The sequence below is a fragment of the Mchenga conophoros genome, linkage group LG10, assembly GCF_057382185.1.
Source record: "Mchenga conophoros isolate Kocher_MC1m ecotype Shallow Benthic linkage group LG10, M_conophoros_male_GT1.1, whole genome shotgun sequence".
Taxonomy (NCBI): domain Eukaryota; kingdom Metazoa; phylum Chordata; class Actinopteri; order Cichliformes; family Cichlidae; genus Mchenga; species Mchenga conophoros.
Genome location: NC_140535.1, coordinates 3,771,343 through 3,791,558, shown reverse-complemented (window position 1 = coordinate 3,791,558; position 20,216 = coordinate 3,771,343). Strand labels below are relative to the sequence as shown.

At 40.4% G+C, this 20,216-nt stretch overlaps 1 long non-coding RNA gene across 2 annotated transcripts in view; it reads right to left on the bottom strand.

The window, feature by feature from the left end:
• The window catches only part of LOC146565236 (uncharacterized), a 44,365-nt gene extending 26,298 nt beyond the window's left edge, over positions 1-18,067 (bottom strand). Inside the window, exon 1 of one of the 2 annotated variants that reach the window (XR_014894060.1) lies at positions 17,540-18,067. This is a non-coding gene — a long non-coding RNA (uncharacterized LOC146565236). The remainder of the gene's footprint in view (positions 1-17,539) is intronic. The other variant, XR_014894061.1, reaches the window with a different exon arrangement.
• Between the last annotated feature and the right edge of the window lie 2,149 nt (positions 18,068-20,216).

The window sequence follows — 20,216 nt, the reverse complement described above, 5'->3', positions numbered from 1 at the left end:
ATAATTTATTTTTGATTTAACATTATTAATAAGTGGTTTGAATTTATTTAATTGTGTTAACATCTTTTTTTTAAATATTTTAAATGTTTAAAAACAATACTTAAAAACAGTTAATGCTAAAAGAATTTTTCTAACTGCATTTAATTGGATAAAACATGTTACAAAAATTAAGTGCAGAAATGTACCACTTCGCATTGAATTTAAAAAGCAAAAGGTTCAGAGAGGAGCAGTTATAGACTACACGCTCCATGTGACAAGTTGCTATGTAGGGGCCAATCAAAGGGGGCGATGGGGGGAACAAAACAGGGCAGAAAATGAGCAAATTCAAAGGCAGGGGAAGCAAAGCAAAAGAAGCAGTGAAGTAAGGACGCAAAGGCATTGTGTTCGCACAACAATTGAGGCTGATCCCACAGCGACTACCGGGCCTTCCTCCGAAAATACCGCTGCTGCCAGAGCCCACATCCTAACAGCACAGAACCAGAGCAGCTGGAGGTCTCGCCCTGCTTGAAGAAAAATCTGCTTTCATGTGAAATTAAATGTTATAATTAAACAGACAAAAAAAAAGCAGTTTGCCAGCTGATTGCAAACAGTGCATCTCCTCTGTAGTCTGGGTTTCTATGATTAAAACTCAGTTCCAGTTTATGTTGTGACAAAAAATTAAACTAACAAGAATAACTCTTAAAATGTTGATTGAAACAAATAATAGCTGCTAACTGCGTGATAAACATCTCACTACAGATACAATGTTATAATTTCAAAATTATTAAATTGCTTTAAAAAAATTATCATTTATTTTCAATCTTATTTAGGAAACATTTTAAAAAATTACAAAAGAGTAAAATATGCAACATAAATTCATTTTCATTTAATTGTTTTTTACATTAAACATAATCTGAAAGGGAAGATAAACTAGATAAATAACATGAGACAAGGCCTGAAAATAAAAAGGACATTATTCATCCTGGATATGAAACAAAAAAAAAGGCTGCATGTAAAAAACAGAGCTGACTGATGTTAGCAGGAACAATGGCAGAGATGGGACCATGGGGTGGAGGGGAGGGGATTCTTCACTGAACCTTTATACGACACAGTGACGGGGACAAGTCGGCCAAATCTGCCACAAAGACAAGCTCAACATTCCCGTCTCATGTTACGCACTCACACGATCCAATCTTTAAAAAGACACAACAGAATTATGAAACAATGTGAAAATAAATACGTCAGGGAAGCCTTTTATATATTTTTCCTTCAAGTTAAAATATTTTTTGAATTCTTTAAATCAATTATTTCTGGAATGTGTGTCAAAATACCCCATGATGAAATAAAAACAGAAAAACATCTTTTATTCCTTTTGATCAAGTGTGTGTGTGTGTGTGTGTGTGTGTGTGTGTGTGTGTGTGTGTGTGTGTGTGTGTGTGTGTGTGTGTGTGTGTGTGTGTGTGTGTGTTTCTTCTCTATCATCTGAAACTATCCTCTCCTCTCTAATGGATCCAAAAGCAAATAATTTTTCCACTGTTCATACTAGAACAACTGGCAGTAAATGAGACAATAAATAAATGCGTTTGATTTCTCTGCACCACACATTTACCAGCACACACTCAACCAAACAGCAGCTTTGGCAGATGTTTCCTGGAACACACAGGTAAACCAGCAACCCACCATCACCATCGTCCTGCCTGGAATCGGTGGCAGCTGAATGCCAGAGTGCTGCTCCACCACGTCTGCTCTCACAGCTCATGATGAGGCAGCAGAGCTAACCAAACAACCAAAAACCCCTCGATCGCTGAGTGACCCTGTCAGATATTCCTGTAAGAGATTGTGACTGCAGCTTACATATCTAAAAAAAAACTACCATTCACTTTAATGTCAGCTGTGCACAGGAGAACAGAAGCAATGAGGATTACCACTGTCATAAATTAAAGGTGGACTGAGGGAAATATCATATTATCTTGTGTGCTAGCTAATGCTATTCTTTTAGGGTTGTCAAGGGGAGAAACGTGACCAATTCCTAGGCACTAAAATATCAGGTGATGGCAAAAACTTTAATAATTAACTTACAGAGAAACAAACAATAACACAAAGATTACACTGGATTCTATATAAACTGTAATAATATAACTTTAGAGAACAGTTACCACCTCAAATCTAGATTCTATCCAAAAGAAAGTGCAAACTCTGAACCGACTTCAGATGTGTTGTCCCTTCTCAGGGCCACAAAGTCTCCCTCCCTCAGGTCAAGCCCATAGGCTGTTACACAAAGCAGAGGGCATCATAATCTCCTCACCCCCCAGCAGTCAGTCCTGCTCAAAACCTACAACACTAAGCAGATCCACAACATTTTCACTCTGTCATCTATCTCACATTGTTTCACTACATTTTCACTGTGGGAGGGAAAAACAAACAAACTCACATTTCTTTTGTTTTTTAATGAATCAATCACTTTATTAATTGGGTGATTAAGTTAAAAATGTGCAGCAATTCGCTGGGCATGTCTGTAGGTCCCAGCTATGATCATCGTATATGAAAGGCAGCTGCTGCATTTGTCACAGAGAGGCTGGGTCTAACCTCCACTGTCACCAAAGTCAAACACTAAGCTTTCCAAGGTGCTTTAGAAGGTGGACTGGAACAAAGGGCCCCTCACCACAACCACTACCCAAAGCACTATTTAATTAGGTGTGCAGCAACAAATCCTCCCTATTCAGTGGCTGGACACTTGTGGTATTGGAGTGTAGTGTATCGGTGGTGAAAGCCCCATAACACTAGAGGAGTGTCCCCTCCCTCACAAAGACACACACTAATTCACTAATGCCTGTGTGTTAACAAGCCCATCGTCTGCTCCTCTAACTCTTTGTCTCTGAATGGGTGCTAATGGAGAGACAAAACAGCACACACACTGAGGCCCTCCTTCAACACATTGCTCTTTTAACAGACAGAGGCTGGACCTTGGTGTTAAAGCGGACATGCCATGCTTCAGCAGGCAAAATATTTAACTCTGCCTAAATTTAACCATAAACTCGGAAAACAGAACAAAACGGCCACCAGGGAGAAAGCGAAGATAATCTAGCAGATGAAATGCACAGCAGCAGAACAAATACTTTCATGAAGGAAATTTAATAGCAAAAAAATTTCAGGTTAAATATTAAGCACAAAATTTTTTTTAATAAATGTTATTAATTTATCTTAAAATAGGTGCTGAATACTTGTGAAAAAATCTTTTAATATCCTAATAAAACCGAGTAAGAACAATGAATCGGTTCTTTCTACTTTATCTACTTGATTTTATTTTTTTAAATGTCTATGTTATTGAAATAAGCCTAATTGCAGTTATCATATTTTAAAAACATTATTTTAAAAAAGAGAGAGACGATGCATTACTAAATGAATTAAAACTCTACAGCCACGCTTTCAGGGACTGTCTAGTTTGATAAAAGACAAAGTAACTCAGACCAGGGTTGAATATGGGTGGTGGGCTCTAATTCTTGAGCACAAAACCAGCATATCCACCGAGACAAATCTTGTTTGATGGATTCCTGCTGCTAGATCCAACTGCAATAGTTCGGTCTGGGAGGCCCATTGTACCAGACGTGCCCGGGAAGGAAACACACTCAAAATTTATTAGAAACGGGACTCCTCACATACAATATTAATTCACAGACAGCGTAGAAAAAGCATATTACCTTAATCCAACCGATGCCTGTGCATTTTCTCAGGGTTACAGTATTACATAACACAAAACCACAAAAACCTTAAAGCTAAAATTTTCTTTTCTTTTTTTAATGTGAAATATTTTATATTTCACATGGAAAATTATATTTGTGTTTTAACTGCAGCAACTCTAACTCTGCATTTATGTAAACAGACATCTATTTGTCCTGTTTAATTGTAAGATGTAGGGAAATATTGTAATAAAATATTTTAAGCATCTTTCATTGGCCCAAAACTAAATGGAAGCATAAAGTCAAACTTCCTTAATAATGCTAAAGGAGGCCCATCATCATGACATCCGTTTTGCTGGGAAAAAGAGGGTGAGTGAGGATTTAATAAAAAAGAAAAAAAAAGGATTTGCGAGAAAGGAAGAAAAAAAAAGACGAGCGTATTGCGACACTAACGTCTCCCTGGGATCTGGCGTGGCTGTCTGTATATGTGCAACACAGAGACAGTGACAGAGAATGAGACAGCGTTCTGTCTTCCTAAGTGCTCGAGTGTAACTAATTGTATGAGTACAATTATGAGCATCTGCTTTTTCATCTTTGGTGGAAGCGCGCGTGTGTGGACGAACACGTGTGCGTCGCAGCTGAAAATGTGCTCGGCTCTGCGGTCTTAGAGCAGAGGCTGGGCAGTGCCTTTAAGGCAGCGCTGGGTCAGTCCAAACACACTGGCAGCTATTCATGGCCCAATCAAATTGATGTGAGATTCTGTCCCTCATCTGCCCCTTATTTCCATATGAATGCAGAATATGCTAAAGCAAAAAAAAAGAAAAGAAAAGAGAAATCTACAAGATCCTTGTCCCATGGAGCCACTGCAGGGAAAACAGATTTGCAGGGAGAACTCTACATGCTCCTTTACTGCAGATAACAGGAATCGTGGCATCATAAGCACTTTTAGACAGAACAATAAAAAAGAAAAAACTCCTTTCACACACGCATCAATGCTCTCCTCACACACATTTCAACAAAGCCAAGGTCAATGCTGCAGTCTGTCCTAGCAGCTTATGAATCGAAAACACACACATATTCAGAGATGGTCTATCGTGAATGGACACAAACACGTACACAGGCATAAGAACAGATCCACGGAGGCTCCATCCCAGCCCCTCTGTGTTAAAGGCTTCAGCCAGACAAAGGGTTTGTCGTCAAAGACAAACAGCGGGAAGCATGGAAACGGCAATGAACGTGATGTGGAGACGGATGCCTCGGCGCGAAGCCACGTTTGACAAACGGCAGTGGCTTAAAAAGAAAAAGAGGAAAAAATGTGCAGATGTGCATACCCTGGATGTCCCGTGTTCCCTCTCTGCTACCTGGCAGGCACAGGTAAAGGCAGCTGTGTGAAGAGAACGCCATCACGTGTTTGTACGTATGTTTCAGACAGACGTCGGTCTCCTAACACACACCAGACAATGTCACACACTCCTATTGTTCCACTCCACCGCTTGGCCCGAGACAAACCCCAGTCCTGTCTAGCTGTTTAAAGGTGGGCTCAAGCTCAAAGCGAGGAGGCCATCTATTACCAGGAGGGATGAGGGGAGGGGAGTCAGAGACCCCCAAATAGAAGGTGGGGTGGGGTGTGTGTGTGTGTGGGAGTGGGGGTGTCTCAGTTGGCAAGGTTCTTAACTGCAGATGAGCACAGGAGCTCAAAACCTGCCACCTCATTCTGACGAGCAGACGATGGAGTGCCGCATGCAGCAGTCGGTCTGAAAAAGCTGTTTTTGCCTGAAAAAATCCAAAAATATAGAAAATCTGAACTTTCTCTGGGAGTTGGCTGCTGAGTCAGGGAATGAAGATGAAGCGAACAGACTAAACCAGAAATTTAACATCATCAGAATAAATGTCACAAAGCCTTTCAGACACATTTCTTGAGGTAAAATGCCTAATAGTGCAGAAAATTAAAGTAATCCTCACAACATTTAGGGCAATTTAGAAGATATTACAGGGTTTGTCCAGGCTCAGAAATGGGCCTTTGGGGCGCGAGTACAAATATACTAACAAACATATATGACTGGGGCAATGAGCTGTGTTGGCTCACTTATTTATAAGGCAATGCATTTCCTGTTATTTCTGGATATATAAAACAAAAATATATTTGTTAAGTAAATAAAAATACGCACACAAAAAAATACTAGTACTTTAACTCTGGTTTTCCTTTGCAGGAAGGCCGTGGTTTTTCTTTTTTGTTTTTCTAAAACAAAAATACAACCATTTATATGACAGAATAATAAACACCTAACATGTGCAGTATATTTGGCTTTATTCTTTAATTTAACTACAATTCCAATTGAAAAGATTTGATTTTATCTTTATGTTGTCATTTTTTATTTCAAGCATTAATGCAGCAAAAGTGCTATTTTTAAAGAAGATGTTTCTGTCTAATCATATTTTTGTAAGTTTAGGGAAAATATTTACGTAAATGTGAAAGAAAAGAAGGTTTGCCCATGCTGCTGTTTTGGAGTTGGCTCATTGTTCTGGCAATGTGAAAACGCTCAGCTGTATGATGTTTCAAGCGAACATGGCAAGGTTTAGAAAATAGGCTTTGTTTATGCGTGACATTACAGCAGTGATTTCTTTTCCATGCACACATCAGTCCGGTCTGGTTACCATCAGCCCAGCATCAGCCACCTGTGCTCAGGCTCTCCTGTATTTACGTTGTGATAATCACAAAGCGGGATCTCGACCAGATTGTGTGTTTTATCTACAAAGAGTGCCTCCTCGCTCTGGGTCGCAAAGCGTCACAGGACACTCGAACAGATTAAAAACACGGACTGTTGGTACAAGATTTCGAATCTTCGTGTCAAAGCAGAATCAGAGGAAAAAGCAGAAACCAGAGTTTTTGGAGCAGGCAGGAACTTTCTGGCAGCGTCCCACAGGGCTGTTCTGCTCTCGACTAAGTCATAGTGTGCGACTCTCTCCAGCAGCTCTGCCAGCTACACAAACAGTGAGAGAGAGCATGACATCACCCCTCTATCATCCACAAGACACACTCAAGGCTCACAGTTCAGCAGGTTCAAATGCTCGATGCAGATGGAAGCAAAGAGGTCCTTCATATTATAGCCTGCCTTTTTAAAAGTCACCCTCTGCCTCCCCACTGTAAGGTCTGGCCTGCTTGATGGGTCCATTATACTTGCCAGTAACAGTAACATTGCTGCTGCAGCGCCGTACCATTTATACCAGCTCTGAGGGCACGAGTACTCACTGCAGTGTTCACCTGAACGATAAGCGTTTCCACTCAGACAAAGCTCCACATTATAGGAAGAGAAGAAGTCAAAGCCTCATCGTTTCAAACTGTGGCATCATCATCTGCCTCTGTATGGTCTGTGAATCTCTGAGCTTCATTAAACCAGCAGCAAAAACTGACACAACCGTACACTCGTGTGTTCACTCTGGTGGTGTTGGCAGGTTAAGAGGTTCACGGCTGAAACGACAACAAAGTGTGGCTTGCGACGGCAAGGGTGATGTCACTTTTGGCATGCTGCACCATTCCCAAGGGTGAGAACGGCAGGTACAGCGGACCCTAACACACAATGGAAGTCATTAGAAAGGGGCTACGTTACACTTTAGTTTGAAGCGATTCCTGTGCCCGTCTCTGCTTTCCCCTGCTAAAAGTCACTAAACTGTTGACGCACACCAGTTTGATCGTTTTAAATCAACGCTGGCAGTGCATCTAAAGGGAATCTCTCTGGGCCATAAGATTCAGCAAGTACTTGGAAGGTGTTACCTACTCTGTGGGCCCACTGCAGCAAGCACGAGCAACCTCAGCACCAATAAACACAGACACAAATCTTCCTTCCCCCCTGGGCAGCTCAGGCTAGAGCCATCAATTCCCACACGTGGTCACCACGTCTCCATTCAAACACATTTCATTAGACTCGCATCGCACTCTGCAGCAGGTAGCATGTGGCAATGATTTCAGACTTTGTCTGCTTTTAATAAACTGACCCCGAATGATGACTCGAACCAGTGTAGTGTTTGTTTTTGTAATGGTTGACTCTTAAAACGGGCTGCCATTATCACAATGTAAAACTGTCATGACCCTACAGTACATTTTTGTAATTTACCTGTAACATGTAAAACATCAGCTTCTCACAAGGAAAGTACGAGCTCGTCTAAGAAGATGGAAGAAGATTAAAAAAAAGAAAAACAAAGTAGTCCACCGTGTGGCCCACAATCTATTCATTGCTCCTGTTTAATGTCTTTTGGATGCATAATCCTTTCAGTTTCAATTGCAAATTTAACAGTCCCCAAGGCCCAAGCACCAGACTGGTCAATACAAAACCAGACAACTAATTACCGAGCACACCGTGCTCTCCTATATCCCCTCCTCCTTTCTTCCTCCATTTTTCTCTCCCCAGTTTCTCTCCCTCTCTGTCCAGCAGCTGTGGGGTTCATGTACACAAGAGCAGCAGTCAGGCAGTATTAGGTTTCCACTTCCCAGATCTCCCTTAAAAGCCTGTCCCATAATGGTCCTTCAGCCACACAAACACGCATAAGGTTTCAAAAAACAAAAAAAAGGAGAAGAAGCGCAATAAGTGAATATGGAGACATTTAGTTGAGCTTTTTGGCAAAAAGATTTCTGCTTTTCTTTTCTAGCTTTTCCCTCCATCAATTTTCTTCAGTGATTTTTCAGTGAAATCTTTTAAAATTTGTTAACGACAGGTTAATTGCTTTGATCGCACTGTTTCCTTATGGTTGAACACCCCAATAGTAAATTAAATGTTTAGTGAGAAACAAAGACATAAATGTTCATAATGTCCAGCAGTTAAGCAGTAGCTTTAACAGCGTGTAATTACCACGTAATTGACACTCTGTTTTCAAGCAATAAATTAGAGTGGAACGTGACAAGCTGCTTAGCTCATAAAAAATACTAAAAGCTGACCTACGTCTCAGCTCTAAAGTGGTTAGCAAATATGGGAGTGTCTAAATAAATTAGTGATGTTAAAAAATCCTTTGGTGGTTATTTTAATGATAAATTATTTAAGTAAATTATTAATTCAAGCTAAATATACTGTATAGCCCAAATCTCTGAACAGCAGATTAGACAACAACTATACAAAGTCATACTAGAAAGGTAAAACCTAATGTTGTACTATATCCAAAGAAAACACAATTACAAAAACCTAGATGATAATTTGACACAATGAAACTGAAACACAATTTTGTTATTCTATATAAAAAAAGATAACTGATGCCAATTTTTATTAGAGGTGTAGCATGATTATAGATTGGCTCGCCTTAGAACACACGTGTATGGTGCAGAAACACTCAGCTGACCATATGACATACGGTGCTTGTGCTGTTTTTAGTGCAGATGAGAAAGAAGTTATCCTCTGCTTCCCATGAGTAAATATCCCGACTGTGACAATGATAACACGGTCATGATAGCACTCTCAGCGCTAACCCAGCCTCATGTTGTGCTGTGTTGTGACTGCTGTCCTTTGCTTTACGGCCTTCCTCTTTAAACAGAGCCACTCTCGAGGCTTTGATCATGACCCGAACGCACACCAGCAGCTCAGCGCTGCCCCTAATTTGCTGATGGGTTTAAAAAGTCCCTCAGTTAAGATCACTTCCCTTAGATAATGGGAAGAGCTGCCCCCCCTGTGACCTAAGCGGAGTGTCCTTTGTCTCACTCCTAATGTTTGCCTTAGCCCATTGTGTCTGCATTATCCAACACCTCCACCCCTCCTTGTACCACAGCTTTGACGCGACAACCCTGCTGCACCACAAAGAGGAAACGCTAAATGTATGGAAACCATTTCCCAGGGAGCCCCCTGAGCTCTATATGGACTCCCCTCCCCCAACAACCCCCCCACAGCACTTATATGCGTGCCCGCCATAGAGAGCGCGGTGGTTAAAGAAGCCAAGCTGTTTAAAATAGCGCAGAGTCGAGGGGCTGGAAACACTAGACCTGACATATGCGCACACGCACATAAACACACGCAGACACACGTACGATGCCACAAAGAAGTCCCGCGACCCTTTGTCTGCACAGAAGAACGAACTCCTGTTGGCTCAAAGACAAGCAGACAAATTGCCAATGATCCTTTGACCCAGGAAATGGGCAACTGTCCAGAATAAAATTGCTGAAACACTAAATAAGATAATAAATATGTAAATTGGATTAGTGAAAGTACAAAGATGAGCACTTTTTCAAATAAGGTGTTCAAATAGCAAAACTGCAGAAGCAGTCTGGTGTGAGCACCTCACAGTAAGCACTGGGATGCTGTTTAATCAGCGTCCTAGACGCGGTCACTCCAACAACCACCTTCTGGTATACAGTAGAAACACAATGTTTGACTTGTGCTCTTTTATTTCCCTCCTTACATTTGTGCAGCAAAGGACAGAAAATATCAAATGGGCAAAAACAAATGAAGAAAAAAAAACATCGTATCAATAACTAAAACCTTTTAATGGCAGGTATAAAGTGAGCTGGAGGTGAAAGGAATGTAAAATAATCTTGCATCTTTATATCCGTCTTTCTTTTGTTCTTCCTTTCTGCTAAGTAGCACAAAGGACAGCTGGGTAAGAAATGGATCACTGGTAAAGAGACACAGCCTCCATCACAGACATGACATCACCCCCTTTATAAACAACCCTTTGGGGGCCATTTGTGCCAGAATCCAATGCTGCATGTGTGCTCATGTGTATGTGTGTATCTACTCTTGCTTTGCTTTTTAGATAATATTTTTTTCACATCACTTTAAGTTCAAAGACCGACATGTTGTTCTACTTTTCTTCTTCGTGTGGTAATAATAGGTTGAACTGAAAACTGTAGCCATGGGTATTAATTTATCACAGCGAAAAATCCCAAACACTAAACATCTGTGTTATTTTCCATTGGCAATGCTCAAGACTTCGCTCAGGTCATTAATAATTCAATAATGAGTGACTTATGACGCATATCATCTGTCATCATTATTGTAGTGTTGAATGACACTTAGCATCCTCCTGCACTTCGTGCTATTTGTCAAAGTAAGTCATGCTAATCGCCCATAAAGTCATGACTTTCTTTTACCATATAAGTAAAGAGTAAACAACCCCTATGACTTTCCTCAAATACTAAGAAAATATCCAATGACAAATTATTGCACTTAAAAATGAAATCTCTGTCCTAAGAATACGTCCTAACATGTGAACTAACAGTTTAATGGTGCATCATCCTCGTGGAGGGCTACATGTGCATTGTGTACTAAAGGAGAGGGAGTGTCAACTCTGTAAAACAAACAGACTTGTCAAACTGGCATGCATAAATAAGTAAACCTGCATCTCAGAGTTTGGGCACATGCTAAAGGACGGGAGAGTTTTACTACATCCAGCAGGTGACCTTTTTAAGAAACATAATGTGATGTTTGTAACATTAGCCAATCAGAGAAGCAGATTCCCACCTTGGACAGAAACTATGGGGCTAATAGAATAGAACAGAATGCAATAGAATCCGTTCATTTATCATTGAATGGGTGTACTAACAGTTGCACGCTCAAAAGCTTCTGCTGGTGCATGAAAGAGTTTGCCAGTCATTTTAAAAGTTTGGCTTTAACGGTGGTTCCACCCCAGTTTGCAATTGTGCTCATATGGATGATCGTGTTTTTTGGACAGTGTTATTGGGATGAGGCACGAGCCACCAGCTCGATTAAGAAACTGAAGATGTCTTTCTGTGGAAGTCACGATTGCACCAATCATATCAGTAAACACTGAGACGATTTGCTGGTAGTGTTTTGCCATCTTTACAGTCTGGCCAGTAGACCACATGGTCCTCTCTGCTGGGACTCACAGATGGAATATTTGGATCCCCGACCCAAAAAACTGGATCATGTATCAATAAAGGCATCCTAACCTGTTCTTTGCTTATTACGTGAGTAACAGTTAGATGGAAAGCTAAAGTAGAATGGTAAAATCTAGAGCAGGGCGATATGACCAAAAATATTTATCATGGTATACATTTGAAAATTTGCGATAACGATATAACTGACGATATAATTGACACTAGACAAAATACTTTACAACTCCACAACTTTATTAGTGCAAAAAAAAAACCATCAATGTATTTTCACTTAAACAAGCAGCTGTTTTATAGTTATATAAAAATTTAACAGTGCAAATGCAAATTCCTCGCTGATAGTTTAACCAAAAGGCATTTCCAGTGGAAATTGGCCGACATATCCTCAGCATAACCATGTATAATATCCACACAACTTAAAAAGAGGTTATACACACACAATACGGTAACATTATGTTGAAGCGCAGTACGTATCACTCCGCGAGGCTCCGCCTACGACAGCCGTAATGCTCCGACAATCCATCAAGCGGTGCGGCTTCATAGCTTAGCAAAGTCGCACTGAAACATTTGACAGATTTTCGAGCGCCGTGTACATAAAATCGTTTCGAGGTCAGTAAACACGACCAGAGTTCATACATAAGGCACACGGGATTATAAGGGGCACTGTCGATTTTCAGAAAAATCAAAGGATTGATTTTAAGTGCGCCGTATTTTCCAAAAAACACGGTAATAACGATGGCCCGCTAGCATGCGCTACCAAAAATAGTGCTTTGTTGTGTATCTGATGGACGAAAGCTAAACCAGTTCCACACCAGTGAAGCTGCAGCATTTTTTACAAACCAGTTCTGGTTCATCCGTTTCATTCAACGATCCACTTTCGCTCTTATATTCTCCGTCGCCGCCATGCTTTTTCCGCCATGTGCGTATGAAAACAAAAGCACTGCGCATGTGCGTTTTACCCATATTCTATCGTGATATTTCATTTTCTTATCATTGCCCAACATTATACCGGTATTACCGTGAACGGTATGATATGGCCCAGCCCTAGTAAAATCTCTTTGAAACGCTGCAGTAGTTTGGAGCCATTTCATGCTCCTTTTTTTCTATGTTTGAAAAAGTTTTTTATTTAACTGCAAACTTTGGTCAAGACAGTTGACACAACCGAACAGGCTTCTCTCTCTCTCATTAACTTTCAGGGAGAGACAGCAATTACGAACAGAAGCTAGAAGGTCTTTGGTTCATTTTAACACTTGCAGGGAAGATTTTATTCCACTTAAAATAACAGAAAGTGTTGTTGTCAACTCAGTTAATATTAGTTCACTTCACCATGGAATGGATGGCAACCTGTCAAGGGTGTACCCCGCCACTCAGCCAGTGACAGCTGGAATAGGCCCCAACCCTGGTTAAGAAAATAAATGAATGGATGGATGTCAGCTCCACGCCCGATGTGTGTGTGTGTGTGTGTGTGTGTGTGTGTGTGTGTGTGTGTGTGTGTGTGTGTGTGTGTGTGTGTGAGAGAGAGAGAGAGAGAGTGTGAGAGACAAAAAAGGAAAATAGTATAACTACAAGAGACTCTCACTTTGAGCTGAAATGTGATAAATGCAATGATTTTTATGTTGTAATTACTTTTTAATTATTCCTGTTTTCACTTACTAATTTACTAGCAAATACAAATCCAGTAAGTTTTTATTCTTGGATATAAATTGTGACATATCAGATGATAAAGTTATAAAAGCAATAATTTTGAATTATTCAGAGTCTCAAAATGAAGAAAACTACTATTAAATGCTTGCATCAGGAAATTGCCTAAGCCCAGATATCAGTATCATAACAGAAACGCTGGATTGGGCCTATTTTTGCAGTCGAATCGAGGCCAGTGTCACTAAGGTCTGCATTCAATTTGTATCTTGCTTTTATTTTGAAAGTTCTGATCAGAAGTGCTGTTTTTGGGACTCCTTTGTTGCTCGCTGCTATTCTTCATCTGCCATACTGTCTCTGGTTTACAATAAACTCTAATTAATGATCCAAGGAGTCATAACCAATCATGCTTTTGTCTACATCACACAGAGAAGGGAATGTCATTTAATGACGCAAACTTTATGACTTTAAAGCAGATATGCCAAGTTAAGATTGTTCACAATACATGATCGTCACATTGCTCAGGCCTAAGAAGCACCTGTAAAGCTCCTCTCTTCTCGGCCTTCGGGGATACGAACTCCTGCTCTATGAACAGCTGCATTGTTGGAGGAGTTATTTTGATCATATTTCTTCCTGGAACAGCATGAATTAACTGTACGCCACACTGTGTGCCTACATTAGTCAGCAAAATTCAACTAGAAACTGTCTCCTAGTTAGCCATTCTCAAAAACAAACAAACAAAGCAATGACGACTAAAAACTTCTTACTGTCCACACTTGCAACAGCACGAGCCTCCCTGAATTCAGCCTGGTGATATCCAGGCTTTGTTACAACAATTCATGTGTCAGAGGTAAAAACTGGAGCAGCCTGCTTGGTAAACAGAGACAAACAGGGCTTCCACTCACTGGTTTTACATGCACTCTAGTAATTTGATCATAACCCGAGTAAGACAATACTCACATTATTGGGACTGTCATACAAACATCTTAACAAAATTATCTTACTTGCATTAAGGCCGTAATCGGAGTAAGCAAAACTCGATTTACAGAAGTAATCGATTTTTAGATGAGCCTGACCACGTATAGAGCATATAGCACAGTATGTATACAGCTGCCACACGAGTCATAGAGTGAAGCACATGCAAGGTGGTGTGTTTGGAAAGAGAAGGAGCCAGGTGAGCAGCAGTGAGCAATAAAACACGGTTTTCAGGCAACATCACATAGATGATTACCAGCACACAGGTTCGCACAGGTTGCATTATGATGAGGTACAAACATATTTATCTGAAACATAAGGGAGACGTGGCATAGCTGAGATGAAGTCAGTGGGAAAATGCACAACAGCAAACAGGGTGGAAGACGTGGGTGGAAGGGCTTGTTTAAAGCTTTTAAACCCTTATAAGTAAGTGTTTGATCTAAGGATTCAACGAATGCAGTTCTTAATGAAAGTTCATTTAGCTAAATGCCCTCTGACAATTCAAGGTGGATGCTGAGTGGAAAGACTTAAGTTTTAGAAAGATTTTAGTATTTCATTTTTATTTCCTGTTTGTCTCTCATCTTATGGATTTTAACAAACAAACAACTTAGGAACGTCGCAGACAATTACCTTAAAACCCTTGAAAATCATAGTAAATAGTACAGTGTGGCACTAACAGGCTCTGAGAATGACTCAAACACTACTTGGCAGGAATACTCAAATGTAAATCATGCAACTTCTCTCCTGGTTGAGTGGCAGAAAAGGAAACCACCTCCTATTTCCTGAACCAGTCGGATCCCGCCTGCGTTCTGGGTTTCTGTTTTCATCCTGAATGACACCTCTGTCAGTCACATGACAGTGGAAGCCTAACAGCTAATAAATCACTGCTCCTAACTGAGCTTTTCCTTTTCACTGCCTGCGCACAAGAACCAGGCTAATTTATAACTAGAACAGGCTTGCAGGAGAGGCTAAAATTGGCCCGGGGAGGTCAGGGAGGTTATCTGACGACATGTCGTTACTTGGCTTAAAAAACAGCAGTGGAGATTGCCAGCAGACATACTACTGGAAAACATACACAAATGCATCCCAGAGAGGAGTAGAGAGGGTTTCCGATTAGACGATGAACTGCACCGTACCAACTGATTAATAGTCATAGAAGACAACTGCAGTCTTCTTCACTAGCACTGAATTCTGGGAGCTGAGAAACTCAAGTAAAGTTTTTTGTCATTTTTACAAATCAGATTTTTACTTTATTATTTAATAAGTGCATTTTATAATTTGTAAAAAAAGAAAAAAAGTAATTTTAATCCAAAAATTCTGCCATTACCTCCTAAAAAGGGTCAAAAAATATTTCTGAGCACAGCTGGAATTTTTACATTATTTTAATATTTGTTCAAGCTAACACTGGGAGAGAAAAGCAAAAGCTGCAAGTGTGTAAAGAGCCATTCACCAAGAAGAAACCGATCGACAGCATCATCCTCAGTGCTGAGCAGTCACTTTAAGTTTCTATTTACTCTCATATTACGCTGCTGAAGCTGGAAATCCAACTTTCTGACAGACTTTTTTTCCAAGAAGATGTGCAGTTCTGTGCTCCTTCACAACACTATGACCCACATAATCAAAATAAAGAACCAGACCCTGCAGCACAGCTCGTGTGCATGCATAAAGGAGCTATGGTAGCAGCTAGGCTTCATCCTGCATACTATAAATTCAACTGTGTTCAGAGAACGCCATAAATAAATTAAAAGAGGCACATCTGAGGCTTTTAAAACGTGGCTCTAAAAACTACCTTTCACAGGAGAAATAAGCCCATTACAGCCAGTCGAGACACTCAATTCCCATGTTACTGAGATGTCTAATGAACAAAGGGAACGAGGGAGGCACAGAGTGAGGCGGTCAGAGAAACGGGTTCTGATTTCCTCAAAGAGTGAGGTCAAAAACCCCAAACTGCCAGTGAACCATCAAGGTGAGACACATAAATCACGGCTCTAAAGTTCAGTAGCTTCCTAAAATGAGTTTCTTGCTCAACTCAGCTAATTTCTCAAGACTCTCACAAACCACAGCTTTCTCTGTGCAAATGAGTGAAAAGGCTTACTTTATTAAACTGACACTTTACATAGTTTGTCAGACCCTTAAAGAATATTTGCACATCAAAAAAAATTAAAGTAAAATAAAATGTGAATTTTAAATGATGCTAGTGATATATTTCATGTAACTGATGATTTACATTCAGGAAACAAGAAGCTTTTTTTTAACTGCACCAACATTTGTGAGTTTAAATGAGCTACAACATTACTTAAAATAAATAGGTAACAATATTCTTTCTAAATTACAATTCAGAGGATTTTTTAATTCAAACTAAATCTTAAGTCCTATCATATATTATTATCAACTAATTATTGAGCAATAACATATCTCAAATATATAAATAATGTTAATTATTATAAATGTTGGTCCAGTGCTTCTCACATATGTGAAATGTGAGGTCCCCCTAACATTTCACACAATGGAGTTATTCGGGGGGCTCGCAGTAAAGTATTACTTTCCCTGTAACCTGCATTATTTATTCCTTCAACAGCACTACAACAAAAAATCTGAATTCCTCAAGCGCTTCATCAAAGGCCGATGAAATGTGGATCGAAGCTTAGCCCACCGTATCCACTGCAAACTTGGGAACTTCTCTTTCTCTCTCTCTATGATTTTGTATCAAAACATTTGCTCATTGTCTCATTTCTTTTCTCTTGTTCATCACTTCGTTCCTGTAAAAGCAGTGACGGTGTAAAATACACGAGACATGAACAGTTTTGTCGGTTGGTGAGGCTGACGGTGTCTCAAATACTGTGCGGTGTCTCACAACTGCACTCCACCCCATTTAAAAAACAAATTAAAAAATTCCAAACTCATAAAAAAGTGAAGCTACTGAGCAGCTGATAAATTGAATTAGCTAAAATAAATGGCCTCCACAGCAAGCCTCCTTGGAGTCGAGCACGGGTCCCTGGCTACAAACGGACACATGTTTCACAGAGGCGTAACTAAATGACTAGTAAAGTTTTCACAACCATTGTTCTGTCCGAGCCGTTCTCTTTGACCTCTTCAAAATCCCTTCCCCCAGTCAACTGCTCCCACCCCATCTCTCCACCTCGCCCCCCCTCCCACCAAATAAAATAAAAAAATGTTTTAAAAATCATTAAAAATCATTGGGACACAAATTCAAAGATCTAGCCTCTCCTGTCACCAAATTAATTTAAGACTGACAAGAAATATAAGGAAAATCAGGCTTATTTTGTTAATACTTGGGAACGGAGTTTAAAGTCCAACTAAAGAAGTTAAAGCAGGCAACAAATGAATCAATAGAGCCATGAAGAGTGCTCCTGAGATTTCAGGCAGATGGATTCTTCTTAGGGACAGAACTTGTCAAAAGTGCTAAGAGGAAAGCACTTACCACACAGATCCTGACGTCCGAGCCCAAGAACGAAAGCTTCCTATCTTGTCTGTCTCCAATCCACTTCCATTTTTCTGAGTTACTATATTGCAACTCCCACCCCACGGAGAGCCGGATAGCAGAGAGTCCGACAGAGAGAGGGAGAGAGTCAAACACACACACACACACACACTGGGGTGGGTCGGTGGGGGGGCTTAGTCCTGGTGTGGAGATGGAGGGGACCATTGCAGCTGTGCACTTCGTCAGTATCTCCTCAAATCCAATCCTCTGCTCCATGTGTGTCTGCAGCACCGCGGAAAAAGGCAACGGAAACAAAGTGATCCTCTTACACACAGCCCAGAGAGAGAGAGAGAGGGAGAGAGACGAACAAGGCGAGGAGCAAGAAAGAGTGCGAGAAACATACGCGGGGAAGGGTAGGGAAAGAAAACAAGTGAGCTCGTTTGAAGGCCGAGGAAGCTCGAGTATAAGCAGGTTCAAGTTTTCAGCGTTTTCTTTTACTTTGCCACAGAATGCCGGCCGAGTGGGAGGGAACAAGTGAGAGCTTCTAGGAAGGCAAGGAAATAGTGCATAATACCTTCCAGCTTCCTTCAACCCCCCCTTCTCCCTCCCTCCCTCTCTCCCTCCCTCTGTCGCTTTTCTCTCCCTCTCTATCAGTCTTTCTTTCAGTCTCTCAGTCCAGTAATAACCCTGTCTGTGGCAACCCCCCTCCACTGGGTGCAGGAATGCAAAGCAAGAGTTTCAAGAGGCCCAGTTAGACAACCTCAGAGTCACTGCACCTTGACCCGCAGGTCAGACGCAGGGCATGTGTATATATATATATATATATATATATATATATATATATATATACACATACGTGTGTGTGTGTGTGTGTGTGTGTGTGTGTGTGTGTGTGCATGCGTGTGCACACGTTAAGGGGTGTGGAGCTTTTAGTTGTGTCTGTGTGTACCTAAATCTGTGGGGCAGCTTTACCTCACAAGATCATATAACCATACCTGGACAGCCACTTGACAGAGATAATACTGGTGGACACTTACACCACTGCCAATCAGGGTAACACTTACTGCTGCTACATGGCAACAATGACTGCCTTCACTCAGCAAGATTAATTGTATTAAATTGTTCTGGACCTTTCCAAATGACCAAATAACTCAAATTAAAACATCCACTCGTGGTGCTCTTCTGAATTAATCTGAAGAAGCTGCTGTTTCTGGACAGCCCACAGTGTTGGAGTGAAGCACATTCAATCACACAGGTTTACAAAGGAGTGTCAATTTGGGAATTTATTTACACGTGTATGTCATAATTTCATCATTTGCTGTTTAAAGTTCACTCCAAATAGCAAATATCACAAACAACACACACATGCAAAATGAAAAAAAAACATTAATGGGATCCCTCTTTCTTTTTTTTTAGCAATTCAAAGATGACATGAGACACGGCTGGAGCTGAAGTTAGCTTTTGTTTTTTTACTTTCAGATTACTGGCAGTTAAACAGACACACACACTCTGGAGTGGACTTGGTTTTGCTTGGACAGTGTGCTGAAACAAGCGTTTAAATCCCGCCAATCAGGCAGGTTTGCATCATTTGAATGAGACAAGCTGGTACAGTCCTCCAGTCGGTGCCCAGTATTGTCGCTGTCCTGCATGTTTAAAACCTATTCTTCTAATTCATTCAAGTGTTCCTATTAATATGGGTCCATCCTGCCCCTCCCAGTCTATTTGCCAATCCCTCAAACGAACACAGTTCCCATAGCTTATGAACAAAAAACACTGCATACAGAAAGTTTACCATTGTTTGTTTAAATCATTAATGCAAATATTATAGATTTACTTTTGTTTTGAAGACTTCCATCTCCGTATGGACACCTTTTATCAATAAAAAGTACTAAAAGTCTCCATGAGCTGTTTGCAATACAGCTGTTATAATGGATAGTTAACAAGGAAAGTTGTGAAAAGCCTCTCACATACACTCAAACACATCAGTTATGGAACAACAAACGCTAAAAAAAAGGATCGTATCACTTACCAGTTGACATTTCATATTTGTGCATCAGTCTCCATCAGCAGAATAGCACTGACTGGGTGATGAAAGGCATACTTTACTTTATGCATCCACTTATAAGACCCATCTGTGCTCATATCACAAAGTAAGGTTTAATGAGGTTACAGGACCCCACATAAAAGGAGACGGCTTGCTCAATTGGACACTTGAATGCTTACATAAAACCCAGGTTCCATATATTTGCATTTCTGAAGAAGCTTGCATAACCATGATTTTGTTTTCAGATGCAAATGATTTGGTACAATATATATATATATTTGTCAAGGTGCAGTGACTCTTTATATATATATGTATATACAGATAGATAGATAGATAGATAGATAGATAGATAGATAGATAGATAGATAGATAGATAGATAGATAGATAGATAGATAGATAGATAGATAGATAGATAGATAGATAGATAGATAGATAGATAGACACATATATAACCCTAAAAAGATTTTAGCTTTGCTGCTAACAGAAAAATCACCAGGTAGAACAGGAAGACACATGTCACCCTGTCACCCTGTAAAACACTCACTGCCTTCACTAAGTGCAGGCCAGTTGTGCTAATGTGCAGTCGCTTCACAAAGAGGCAGAAAAAATCCTGTTAGCGTGTGTGATGATAA